The sequence below is a fragment of the Bufo bufo genome, chromosome 5, assembly GCF_905171765.1.
Source record: "Bufo bufo chromosome 5, aBufBuf1.1, whole genome shotgun sequence".
Taxonomy (NCBI): Eukaryota; Metazoa; Chordata; class Amphibia; order Anura; family Bufonidae; genus Bufo; species Bufo bufo.
Genome location: NC_053393.1, coordinates 94,868,452 through 94,882,624, shown reverse-complemented (window position 1 = coordinate 94,882,624; position 14,173 = coordinate 94,868,452). Strand labels below are relative to the sequence as shown.

Sequence of the window (14,173 nt, the reverse complement as noted above, 5' to 3'; positions counted from 1 at the left end):
CTTTTTCACCTGATCTGAACCCCATTGAGAACCTGTGGTCCATCATCAAATGTGAGATTTACAAGGAGGGAAAACAGTACACCTCTCTGAACAGTGTCTGGGAGGCTGTGGTTGCTGCTGCACGCAATGTTGATGGTGAACAGATCAAAACACTGACAGAATCCATGGATGGCAGGCTTTTGAGTGTCCTTGCAAAGAAAGGTGGCTATATTGGTCACTGATTTGTTTTTGTTTTGTTTTTGAATGTCAGAAATGTATATTTGTGAATGTTGAGATGTTATATTGGTTTCACTGGTAAAAATAAATAATTGAAATGGGTATATATTTGTTTTTTGTTAAGTTGCCTAATAATTATGCACAGTAATAGTCACCTGCACACACAGATATCCCCCTAAAATAGCTAAAACTAAAAACAAACTAAAAACTACTTCCAAAAATATTCAGCTTTGATATTAATGAGTTTTTTGGGTTCATTGAGAACATGGTTGTTGTTCAATAATAAAATTAATCCTCAAAAATACAACTTGCCTAATAATTCTGCACTCCCTGTATGTGCCCAAACAAGTGTATCATAGTTATAATGGTTGGTAAGGAGCTCATGAGTCATGACCGCTTCTTGATTTTTACTGAATCTGGTATAGTGGGGGGTTGGGTAGCCAGTAGTCACATGAAAGAAAATATGTGGTCACCTTGGGTATATTCCTTAAACTAAAGTCACTTGTGTGGAGAGAGTGTTGGTTGTTGCAGACACGTGGTGGAAATAGCCAACAACTTCACTTCTCCTCTCAGTGAGAGTCACACTAGCTTAGCATAGCCTAGCTTAGACACATAAGGGAAATATTCTCTTAAACAGTAGTTGAACATGTAACAGTCTCTGGTGAGGTACCAGAAACAGCAGAACAACTACAGCACGTTTCACAGCTCTTAGGGGAAGCCTAATGGTCAGGCTGTGCCCCAAGGAGGCTACTGGCTCATGTATAAACCTACATGCTGTTATGAGTCGGGGGGGGGGGGCAGTTCCTATCACAACACACTCTACCTACCTAGGCTGCACCATTCTTTTTAGGGTGCCCTGTAAAGATGTCTATAGTACACTAAACCACTTCCGATTTCCAGCATACACTTGACCACAGACTGTTGGAGCGCACAAAGTTCACACTCTTGACATTAGCACAGAGAGTGCACGCTTCTCTACATAGTCCAAGTCCACAGTTTGTTTCTAAATATGGGACCCTGCTTCTTTAGTAAAATAAACACTTTAACTTGTTAAAAGAGTTCACACCACACAGTATAACTTGTCATTAACTTGGTATTTGCAATCCTTTATCTTTTGTACCTTTCTCTGCAAGCTCAGACCTTGGCGTGGGCTGTGAACGGCTTTGATAGTGTAGCACTGACACAAAGAAAATATCTTGTAAGCCTTACCCTTGGAAGCCCACCAAGTTCCCAGACATATTCACTCTCATAAGAACTCAATTGGCAACTATATGAACCTCTACTAGTGCTAGCTATCTGCTGATATAGCGGTTGCTTGAATGTCCCTTACTTCACATGTTCAGTCCCTACTGGGGCTCACCACAGCTCACTGGCACAATCATTGGGCCTCCAACTTATCTGGGGGATCTCTAACTCTAACTCTACACTTCCCTCTGCACATCACACACCTCTGCTCTAGGAATGATGCAAACCTAGGCACATAGGGCACGGGTAATCCCCCTTGGCGTTAAAGTCCTCCGCCTTTTCATATTGACGATCAGCTGTATGAAGAGGCTGCGGCACTCCATGAGTGCTTAGACCTCTTGCTAAGCTCACTTTCCTCAGTCACATGGCCTAGGTGCAGCTCAGACCTATTTTACTAAATGGGCCTGAGCTTCAATACCAAGCTCATTAGCACAGCTGCTATCAAATAGACGGCGCTGTTCTTGCTAATTAGCTGCAGCCCCTACCACAGCTCCGGTCAGCGACGTTGCTTCCTCAAACCGGTTCATGAAGTCAGACCCTGCCAGTCTCATATTGATGACCTATCCTGAGGATAGGTCATCAATATCAAAATGCCAGAAACCCTTTAACAAACTTCAACAGTATTTCTCACATTTTGTAACCTGATGTCACCTCGGCTGATGTCTTCTGCATCATCTTGTGATATTCTCAGGTGCATCTTACAGGGCTGCATTGAAACCTGCTGTACTTTCTTCATGAAAATCAGATCTCTCTCTGCAGTAACTTCACTGACTGCAGGCTCCCTAGGGCTTCTCTTTTAACAGGCTTTTTCTTTGGGAACCCCTCCTTGCGACCTAGCTTTCTGGTCTCCTCATTGCAGAGAACTTCAGCCTCTCATGTGGTCTCAGCCACACACTGATTCACTTCCTTCTTATAGCCCTTATTTATAGTATATTGTGTTACAGAGCCATCTAGTGGCAACCATTAGCATTGCAGGCGTACATTAGTTCATTGGACTATATACAAACACTACCAGTAGGAAACACATTAACGTTGTAAGGCTACTTTCACACTAGCGTTCGGAGCGGATCCGTCTGATGTTTCATCAGACGGATCCGCTCCGATAATGCAGACGTTCGCATCCGTTCAGAACGGATGCGTCTGCATTAAAACGTAGAAAATTTTCTAAGTGTGAAAGTTGTCTGAGCGGATCCGTTCAGACTTTACATTGTAAGTCAATGGGGAATGGATCCGCTTGAAGATTGAGCCATATGGTGTCATCTTCAAGCGGATCCGTCCCCATTGACTTACATTGTAAGTCTGGACGGATCCGCTCGCCTCCGCACGGCCAGGCGGACACCCGAACGCTGCAAGCAGCGTTCAGGTGTCCGCTCACTGAGCGGAGCGGAGGCTGAACGCTGGCAGGTGGATGCATTCTCAGTGGATCCGCCTCCACTGAGAATGCATTGGGGCCAGACGGATGCGTTCGGGGCCGCTCGTGAGCCCCTTCAAACGGTGCGCACGAGCGGACACCCGAACGCTAGTGTGAAAGTAGCCTTAGTTGATTGACCAAGAGGCTAGTGTAACACCTTCAGTGCACCCTCTAGGGGTACATCCACATGTAGCAGAATTGCTGTGGAAAATGTCTTCAATAGTCTGCAGGGAAAACAAAGAATACTCACCTTCACTGGCACTTTCTTGGCTTTCTTGCCTGATTGTCTGGTTCCATGCTGGTTTCTTCAGAACCTGAATTCCTGTGATGACTTCTCAGCCCATGAAATTGCTGCAGCCATCCAAGTTCTAAGGCCATGTATACAGAGACCCACATGGGACAGGGCAAGGGACCCAATGAAGCACCATTGGAGGTGACTATAATGATTGTTTAAAAAAACATAGTTTTATTTTTGTTTGTTTTTTGTAATTTAAGATTTGCAGATTTTGGTTCTGATCTATGGGTAATCCACAGGACCACTGGGGTTCGGTCTGGATTTTGAACTCAATGGGAAAGATTTGCAACAAAGCCTCAAGAATTATATGTCATATACTGAGATTTTGTGAATTTTAAAATCCATACAGTTGGTAATTTTCTGCACAGACAATATACACAACGTTTGGATGAGATTTGTGCAACTCTTATTGACTTTGCTGGTAATATAATCTGTTGCAGACTGTCCATCCACAAACCTGGATTGAAAATCTGCAGCAATTCTATTGCATTTGGATCAGCCTTACAGGCACAGGTATAGCCTGCTATATTCAATGTTTTACCCACAAAATGTTAACGCATATCTATAACTGTAGGATAATTTTATTAAAGGGGTGTCCAGGTCCAAAAAAAATGTCTGCTTTCATACAGAAACAGCACCGCTCCTGAAAACAACTGGTTCAAAAGCTGTGCTTTACGTCTATTCAGGTCCCATCTGTGCCTCGTTTTAAGATTAGAAACTACACAATGTGAAAAATGCAATAATAGGGGACACCTGGATGGGAACAAATGGAACAATGGGTTGTATTTGTATTCTGCTTTTTTTTATATTTACAAAACCTTTAATGAAACAAAGCTTTTCAAGCTTTGGAAATCAATGGAAATTCATGATGATTATGATGCACCCTCATATTGCAGATGGCTGCATCAGTAAACATGGTGCAAATCACATACAAGCATTCAGTTGTGGTATCCATTGTGGTGTCTGTTTGACAACTGTTGCTTTACAGCGCTGGGATCCAGGATTGGAATCCAACCATGAAAAGATCTGCATGGCGTTTGTCTGTCCTTGTCATGTTTGCATCAATGGAACTTGCTCTGATTTCATCCTATCCATGCAAAACAATAGAGAATAAAGCCTCATTCATACGTCTGAGTCCGTGCTCTAATCTGTGAAAAGGTGGTCAGTGATGCATCCATGATGCTGCCCGTGAAGGATTTGTGTGTGGTCCGTGTATCCGTTTTTTGCTGTCCATGTGTCATCCGGGTTTCACTGACACTGCACAACTGAAAATTAGTTTGCAAAGTGTCTCTTCCTAATGATCCGTGAAACACGATGAAACACAGATTGCATCTGTGGTTTTTACAGACCCATAGACTATAATGGGCGTAATGGATCCATGAACACAGACAAAAGAGAGCATGCATCTGTGCTAAAACACTGATGTGTGAATTCGCACATTAACATGAATAGGTACATGTGCCGTCCGTGGAGAACACATACAGCACCCGTACGCGGAACACTGATGTGTGAATGAGGCTTAACACTGGGGACTGGGACTTTTGTGAGAGATGACAATCTCTGTACAGTGCTGCGGAATATGTTGGCGCCATATATGGAAATAAAGAAATGCATCTGGTTTTTAGCTCAAAACTGAAATTCCTGGCTGAAAAACCTCTTTAACCCCTCAAGGACCTTGCCATTTTTCACCTTAAGAACCAGAAAATCTGACGTGCCACTTTATGTGGTGATTACTTTAAAACGCTTTTACTTATCCAAGCCATATCGTACTTCATGACAGTGGTTAATTTGAGTCAAAATATTTCATTTTTATTTATAAAAAAATTACCAAATTTACCAAAATGTTTGGATCATTTCATAAATGACATTTTCTTTTTTGGGGATGTTAGAAGGCTTATACGTTTAGAAGCAAATCTTGAAATTTTTCTGAAGATTTCCAAAACCCACTTTTTTTAGGGACCAGTTCAGGTCTGAAGTCACTTTGTGAGGTTTACATAATAGAAAGCAACAATAAATGACCCCATTTTACAAACTACACCCCTCAAGGTATTCAAAACTGATTTTACAAACTTAGTTAACCCTTTAGGTGTTCTGCAAGAATTAAAGGAAAATGGAGATGAAATTTCAGAATTTCACTTTTTTGGTAGATTTTCCATTTTAATCCATTTTTTCCAGTAACAAAGCAAGGGTTAACAGCAAAACAAAACTCAAAATTTATTACCCTGATTCTGTAGTTTACAGAAACACCCCATATGTGGTCTTAAACTGCTGTACGGGCACAGAGCAGGGCGCAGAAGGAAAGGAACGCCATATGGTTTTTGGAAGGCAGATTTCACTGGGATAATTTTAACCCTTTCATGACCAAAGGTCATTGATGCCCCAGTGTCCAGGTCAAAATTTACAAATCTGACATGCGTCACTTTAAGTGGTAATAGTTTTGGAACGCTTTACTTATCCACGCCATTCTGAGATTGTTTTCTCGTGACACATTGTACTTCAGGACAGTCATAAATTTGAGTCAATATATATCACCTTTATTTATGAAAAAATCCCAAATTTACCAAAAATAAATAAAAATTAGCAATTTTCTAAATTTCAATTTCTCTGCTTCTAAAACAGAAAGTGATAACTCATAAAATATTTATTACATAACATTCCCCATATGTCTACTTTATGTTGGCATCATTTTGGAAATGTTATTTTATTTTTTTAGGACATTAGAAGGCTTAGAAGTTTAGAAGCAATTCTTAAAAATTTTAAGAAAATTTCCAAAACCCACTTTTTAAGGACTAGTTCAGGTCTGACGTCACTTTGTGGGGCCTATATAGTAGATACACCCATAAATGACCCCATTGTAGAAACTAGACCCCTCAAGTTACTTAAAACCAATTTTACAAACGTTATTAACCCTTTAGGTGTTCCACAAGAATTAAAGGAAAATGGAGAGGAAATTTTTAAATTTCACTTTTTTAGCAGATTTTCTATTTTATTACATTTTTTTCTTTAACACATTAAGGGTTAACAGCCAAACAAAACTCAATATTTATTACTCTGATTCTGCGGTTTACGGAAACACCCAACATGTGGTCGTAAACTGATGTAAGGGCGCACGGCAGGGCGCAGAAGGAAAGGAGCGCCGCATGGTTTTTGGAAGGCAGATTTTGCTGGATTGGTTTTCTGAACGCCATATGTTTATTATTTTTCTACTGATCGTCTTGTGCAGGGGCTCATTTTTTGCAGAAAGAGTTGAGGTTTTTATTGGTACCATTTTTGGGTACATAAGATTTTTTGATCATTCATTATTACACTTTATGGGACAAGGTGGCCAAAAAATTGGCTGTTTTGGAACAGTTTTTTTTTTTTTTTTTTTACAGCGTTCATCTGAGGGGTTAGGTCATGTGACAGTTTTATAGAGCAGATCGTTATGGACGTGGCAATACCTAATATGTATACTTTTTCTTATTTAAATAAGTTTTACACAATAATAGCATTTCTGAAACCAAAAAAATGATGTTTTAGTGTCTCCATAGTCTGAGAGCCATAGCTTTTTTATTTTTTGGGCGATTGTCTTAAATATGGGCTTTTTTTGCGGGATGAGGTAACGGTTTGATTAGTACTATTTTGGGGTATATACGCCTTTTTTGATCGCTTGGTGTTGCACTTTTTGTGATGTAAGGTGACAAAAATGGCTTATTTTTTTACACCGTTTTTATTTTTTATGGTGTTTATTGGACGGGGTTGATGATGTGATATATTTATAGAGATGGTCGCTACGGACGCGGTGACACCTAATATTTGTGTTTTTTGTTAGTTTTTTTGATTTTTTTAAAGGAAAAAGAAATTTATTTTTTACATTTTTATTTATTTATTTTTACTTTTATTATTTTCAATTTTTTTTTTATCAGTTCCCTCTTGGATCTTGAAGATCCAGTGGGGCTGAGGGTTGTACTATACTTTGCAATGCTTTTGCATTGCAAAGTATAATACAATCAGATGCCTGTAGGTGGCAGCACCGGACGCCTATGCCATGGCAACCGGACGCCTTTGCAAAGCGTCCGGTTGCCATGGCAACAATCGGGCACTGCGATCGCAGCAGCCCTGATGGTTGAGAGAGGGAGACCCTCCCTCTATTAACCCCATGGATGCCGCTACTGCGGCATCTATGCGGTTACAGCAGTGTCAGCATAGAGCTGACACACGCTGCTGATGGCGGCGGCTCAGGAATGGAGCCGCCGCCATCACACACAGAAGGGGGACCGCATCGGGGGCAGGGGGCAGCATTTTACTTATTACAGATCGGGGCAGGAGGGGCCGGACAGCATCGGGGGGCAGGATAAGAAGAAGGACAAGAAGGGGGCACAGATCGGGGCAGGAGGGGGCGGACCGCATCGGGGGGCAGGATAAGAATAAGGACAAGAAGGGGGCACAGATCGGGGCAGGAGGGGGCGGACCGCATCGGGGGCAGGGTAAGAAGGACAAGAACAAGAAGGGGGCACAGATCGGGGGCTTCAGGACACATTACCGATTTCAGGCTGTGATCTGCAGAGCGCAGATCAGAGCCTGAAACCGGCATTTTAACACTGCCTCGATCCGATTGGTTAGTCTGCACAGACTAACAAATCGGATCGATTGCCGGCAAGGGGCCACTCTGATTGGCCCCTTGCTGGCATTACTAGACTGTATGCTGTCCGTGACAGCACCAGGGCAGGGGCAGAAGCTTTAATCCAAGCGCTTTGCAGCGCTTGGATTAAAGAGCTGGCTTGACGTCTATACACGTGATAGCTGCACGGGTATGTGCAGCTATCACGTATATATACAGATTGCGGTCGTGAAGAGGTTAAGTTGCCATGTCACATTTGAAGACCCCCTGATGCACTACTAGAGTAGAAACTCCCAAAAAATTACCCCATTTTGGAAACTACGGGATAAGTTGGCAGTTTTGTTGGTACTATTTTAGGGTACATATGATTTTTGGTTGCTCTACCGTATAATACGGTTTTTGTGAGGCAAGGTAACAAAAAATAGCTGTTTTGGCACCGTTTTTATTTTTTGTTATTTACAATGTTCATCTCACAGGTTAGATCATGTGGTATTTTTTATAGAGCAGGTTGTTACGGATGCGACAATACCAAATATGACTACTATTTTAGGGTGCTTAAGACTTTTTGACCACTTGGTATTACACTTTTTGTAATGTAATGTGACAAAAAATGGCTTTTTTGACACACTTTTTTTTTTTTTTTTACGGTGTTTACCTGAGGATTTAGGTCATGTGATATACACTGCTCAAAAAAATAAAGGGAACACTTAAACAACACAATGTAACTCTAAGTCAATCACACTTCTGTGAAATCAAACTGTCCACTTAGGAAGCAACACTGAGTGACAATCAATTTCACATGCTGTTGTGCAAATGGGATAGACAACAGGTGGAAATTATAGGCAATTAGCAAGACACCCCCAATAAAGGAGTGGTTCTGCAGGTGGTGACCACAGATCACTTCTCAGTTCCTATGTTTTCTGGCTGATGTTTTGGTCACTTTTGAATGCTGGCGGTGCTTTCACTCTAGTGGTAGCATGAGACGGAGTCTACAACCCCCACAAGTGGCTCAGGTAGTGCAGCTTATCCAGGATGGCACATCAATGCGAGTTGCGGCAAGAAGGTTTGCTGTGTCTGTCAGCATAGTGTCCAGAGCATGGAGGCGCTGCCAGGAGACAGGCCAGTACATCAGGAGACGTGGAGGAGGCCGTAGGAGGGCAACAACCCAGCAGCAGGACCGCTACCTCCGCCTTTGTGCAAGGAGGAACAGGAGGAGCACTGCCAAAGCCCTGCTAAATGACCTCCAGCAGGCCACAAATGTGCATGTGTCTGCTCAAATGGTCAGAAACAGACTCCATGAGGGTGATATGAGGGCCCGACGTCCACAGGTGGGGGTTGTGCTTACAGCCCAACACCGTGCAGGAGGTTTGGCATTTTCCAGAGAACACCAATATTGGCAAATTCGCCACTGGCTCCCTGTGCTCTTCACAGATGAAAGCAGGTTCACACTGAGCACGTGTGACAGACGTGACAGAGTCTTGAGACGCCATGGAGAACGTTCTGCTGCCTGCAACATCCTCCAGCATGACCGGTTTGGCATTGGGTCAGTAATGGTGTGGGGTGGCATTTCTTTGGAGGGCCGCACAGCCCTCCATGTGCTCGCCAGAGGTAGCCTGACTGCCATTAGGTACCGAGATAAGATCCTCAGACCCCTTGTGAGACCATATGCTGGTGCGGTTGGCCCTGGGTTCCTCCTAATGCAAGACAATGCTAGACCTCATGTGGCTGGAGTGTGTCAGCAGTTCCTGCAAGACGAAGGCATTGATGCTATGGACTGGCCCGCCCGTTCCCCAGACCTGAATCCAATTGAGCACATCTGGGACATCATGTCTCGCTCTATCCACCAACGTCACGTTGCACCACAGACTGTCCAGGAGTTGGCAGATGCTTTAGTCCAGGTCTGGGAAGAGATCCCTCAGGAGACCGTCCGCCACCTCATCAGGAGCATGCACAGGCGTTGTAGGGAGGTCATACAGGCACGTGGAGGCCACACACACTACTGAGCCTCATTCTGACTTGTTTTAAGGACATTAGATCAAAGTTGGATCAGCCTGTAGTGTGTTTTTCCACTTTAATTTTGAGGGTGACTCCAAATCCAGACCTCCATGGGTTGAAAAATTTGATTTCCATTTTTTAATTTTTGTGTGATTTTGTTGTCAGCACATTCAACTATGTAAAGAACAAAGTATTTCAGAAGAATATTTAATTAATTCAGATCTAGGATGTGTTATTTTTGTGTTCCCTTTATTTTTTTGAGCAGTGTATTTATACAGCAGGTTCTTACAGACACGGCGATACCTAATATGTATACTTTTTTTTATTTATTTAAGTTTTACACAATAACAGCATTTTTGAAACAAAAAAATTAGAGGTGGGACGAATCCAAATTTTTTCGAATCCAAATCCGAATCCGAATCCGAAAAGGTTCTCGAATATATCGAATCTTTCGAATCTCGAATCCTACGAATCCTGTACATAATTGTGTGAACGCACGGTGTAAGAAACAAAGTCAGACCGCGTCAGTTTGTCTGAACCTCCACCTCCCAGTCACGGTCGCACCCTATATGACCGCGATGACCCCTGCTATGACCCCTGCTCCTATCACTACAGAACATACAGGGTAATACAGCCACATACCTCTTACATCCAGTGACGTCTCTTGTAGATGTTCTCTTTCCTCATCTTCTCCTTTCAGACCTTCAGACCAGACACCAGTTTTCAGCCATTTTTCATCTCTGCAGCTTGACAAAAAAAAAAAAAAACTTAGTTTACTACTTTTCCATCATCCTCCCATCTTCTGGACAAATCATCCTAACACCCCCAATACTGTGCCGATGTGCTCCCCAATACTATACTGCAGAAACTACCCCTGATAATACTAGTACCACACAGAGCCCCCCATATAAAATACCCCTTCTTTGTGGCCTCAGTAGATGCCCCCACAGTGCCACCCAATAATGTGCCAGTAAGTGTCCCCATAGATGCCCCCTTAATCATGTGCCAGTATCAAGTGCGGAGTGCCTCTCTCCTCCCCCCATGTGCCGGTATCATAGTGCCATCTCCCCCCCAATGTGCCCGTATCATAGTGCCACCTCCCCCCATAATGTGCCCGTATCATAGTGCCATCTCCCCCCATAATGTGCCCGTATCATAGTGCCATCTCCCCCCATAATGTGCCCGTATCATAGTGCCATCTCCCATCATAATGTGCCCGTATCATAGTGCCACCTCCCCCCATAATGTGCCCGTATCATAGTGCCACCTCCCCCCATAATGTGCCCGTATCATAGTGCCATCTCCCCCCATAATGTGCCCGTATCATAGTGCCATCTCCCCCCATAATGTGCCCGTATCATAGTGCCATCTCCCCCCATAATGTGCCCGTATCATAGTGCCACCTCCCCCCATAATATGCCCGTATCATAGTGCCATCTCCTCCCATAATGTGCCCGTATCATAGTGCCACCTCCCCCCATAATATGCCCGTATCATAGTGCCATCTCCCCCCATAATGTGCCCGTATCATAGTGCCATCTCCCCCATAATGTGCCCGTATCATAGTGCCTCCCCCCAATGTGCCAGTAGTATCATAGTGCCTCTCACCTCTCCCCCTGGCATTCACAGACCCCCCACCCCATAACGGTGCCATCCACAGAACCCCCCCCACCCCATAACGGTGCCATCCACAGACCCCCCCCCCCCACCCCATAACAGTGACATCCACAGACCCCCCCACCCCATAACAGTGCCATCCACAGACCCCCCCACCCCATAACAGTGCCATCCACAGACCCCCCCCACCCCATAACAGTGCCATCCACAGACCCCCCCACCCCATAAAAGTGCCATCCACAGACCCCCCCACCCCATAACAGTGCCATCCACAGACCCCCTCACCCCATAACAGTGCCATCCACAGACCCCCCATCCTATAACAGTGCCATCCACACCCCATAACAGTGCCATCCACAGACCCCCCCACCCCATAACAGTGCCATCCACAGACCCCCCCACCCCATAACAGTGCCATCCACAGACCCCCCCACCCCATAACAGTGCCATCCACAGACCCACCACCCACCCCTTAACAGTGCCATCCACAGACCCCCCCCCCCATAACAGTGCCATCCACAGACCCCCCCATTGCCGCTCCAGTAGTTATATAATGTGTAATTGTGATTAATAATCATGCTGCCCCCTCTGTGTGTAGTATTACATTCAATAAATATTACTTACAGCCGGCTACTGCTATCGTAACAGGCCGGCCGGGCAGACGAGCGGCAGCGTCACTGACTGACGTCACCTGCCTGAGCCGCCTGCTTTATGAATGAAGCGGCGCAAGCAGGTGACGTCAGTCAGTGACGCTGCCGCTCGTCTGCCCGGCCGGCCTGTTCCGATAGCAGTACTAGCCCTGTAAGTAATATTTATTGAATGTAATACTACACACAGAGGGGGCAGCATGATTATTAATCACAATTATACATTATATAACTACTGGAGCGGAGGGGCCGGAGCACAGTGAACGCACCGGCCCCCAGCTCCGCCTCCCAGTCCCTCCCACCGGATTCGTCGGATTTGTTTCAGGCAAATTACGTCTGGATTCGAGTCCACGAATCCCACGAATCCAGCAAGATTCGAGGGATTCGTGGATTCGACGAATCCCCCGTCCCATCTCTAAAAAAAAATCATGTTTTAGCGTCTCCATATTCTGAGAGCCATAGTTTTTTTTATTTTTTGTGCGATTGTCTTAGTTAGGGTCTCATTTTTTGAGGAATGAGATGACGATTTGATTGGTATGATTTTGGGGTGTGTATAACTTTTTGATCGCTTGGTATAAAAAATTTTGTGATGTAAGGTGACAAAAAATAGCTTTTTTTTACACCGTTTTCATATATTTTTTATGGTGTTCATCTGAGGGGTTAGTTCATGTGATATTTTTATACAGCAAGTTCTTACGGATGCGGCAATACCCAATATGTATACTTTTTTTTATTTATTTAACTTTTACACAATAACAGCATTTTTGAAACAAAAAAAAATCTTGTTTTAGTATCTCCATATACTGAGAGCCATAGTTTTTTTTTTTTTTGGGTGATTGTCTTAGGTAGGATCTCATTTTTTGCGGGGTGAGATGACGGTTTGATTGGTACTATTTTAGGGTACATACACTTTTTGATTACTTGGTATTATACTTTTTGTGATGGAAGGTGACAAAAAATGGCTTTTTTAGCACAGTTTTTATAAAAAAAAATTACGGTGTTGACCAGACGGGGTGGATAATGTGATATTTTTATAGAGCAGGTTGTTATGCACACGGTGATACCTAAAATGTCAGTTTTTTTTTTTTCTATTTTTTACAATTTTATATGTCTCTTTTTGTGGGAAAGGGGCTTTTGTTGTATTGAAACTTTAATTTTTTTTATTGTTAAAAACACATCTGTATTGTACTGCATTGACTATCAGTGTATTGCACAGTGTAATACACTGATAGTTTGCCTAAGAGACCCAGCCTGGGGGCTGGGCCTCGTAGGCCTCCTTACATGCCAGGCCCCAAGGCCTTGGAATGGCTTGGGGCTGCCATGGCAACCATTGGGTCTCCGCCAATATTGATGACCTACAGGATAGGTCATCAATATCCCATGAGTGGGGATCCAAGTCCTTGCACCCTTGCCGATCAGCTGTTTCAGGAAGCTGCAGCGCTCACTGGAGCTTCGGCTGTGGTTGGTATTGCAGCCCAGCCCCATTGACTTGAAAGGGGCTGAGATGCAACTAGGCCATGTTACCAATGTATGGTGATGTTACAGGCCTAGGAATAGGCAGCTCATATAGCACCGGCCCTCTTCTAACAGCTGATCGGAACCCAGGGACCCCTGCCAATCTGATATTGATGGGAGGGGATCAGCTCTTTTTCCCCTTGGGGCACACCCTGGAATTTTGGGTCTCCTGCCTGATGGTGGCTGGGATGCCGTTGATTTTAGATGAGCAGTAGGGCGCAAGACAGGAGATGAGGATGGTGGTTCCGACCAGGAATGGAGACTAATGACCAGGCCGTCTTGATTATAATAAAGTCTCTCCATTACGGAATAGATGGTGGGGTTTGCAGTACAAATACTAGCAGTAGGCACAGTTCTCAAGGACTTCACAGGGTATACTTTTCCAAAAGACTGTGTATAGGAGGTGGCTATGATGGTGGTCCTCCATAAATCTCTCTCAATCTTTAAGTACCTGCAATCTCGCAATAAAACCCAAACAACGTGCAGTAAAGTGTATAGCCAAATGAGTGCATTATCTTTTCTGACTTTGTCCAAGGACAGCCTTTAAATGGTCCTCAACCTTCTGCAATAATCTAATACTTCTTTCCCACAGAGGTTGGTTCTTAGAAAGTTGCTTTTCTGGCAGCTTTCAT

General features: G+C 43.9%; 1 long non-coding RNA gene across 1 annotated transcript in view; it reads right to left on the bottom strand.

The window, feature by feature from the left end:
- Window positions 1-1,486: 1,486 nt before the first annotated feature.
- The window catches only part of LOC121001106, a 22,319-nt gene continuing 9,632 nt past the window's right edge, over window positions 1,487-14,173 (bottom strand). Inside the window, exon 3 of the long non-coding RNA XR_005778978.1 lies at window positions 1,487-1,498. This is a non-coding gene — a long non-coding RNA (uncharacterized LOC121001106). The remainder of the gene's footprint in view (window positions 1,499-14,173) is intronic.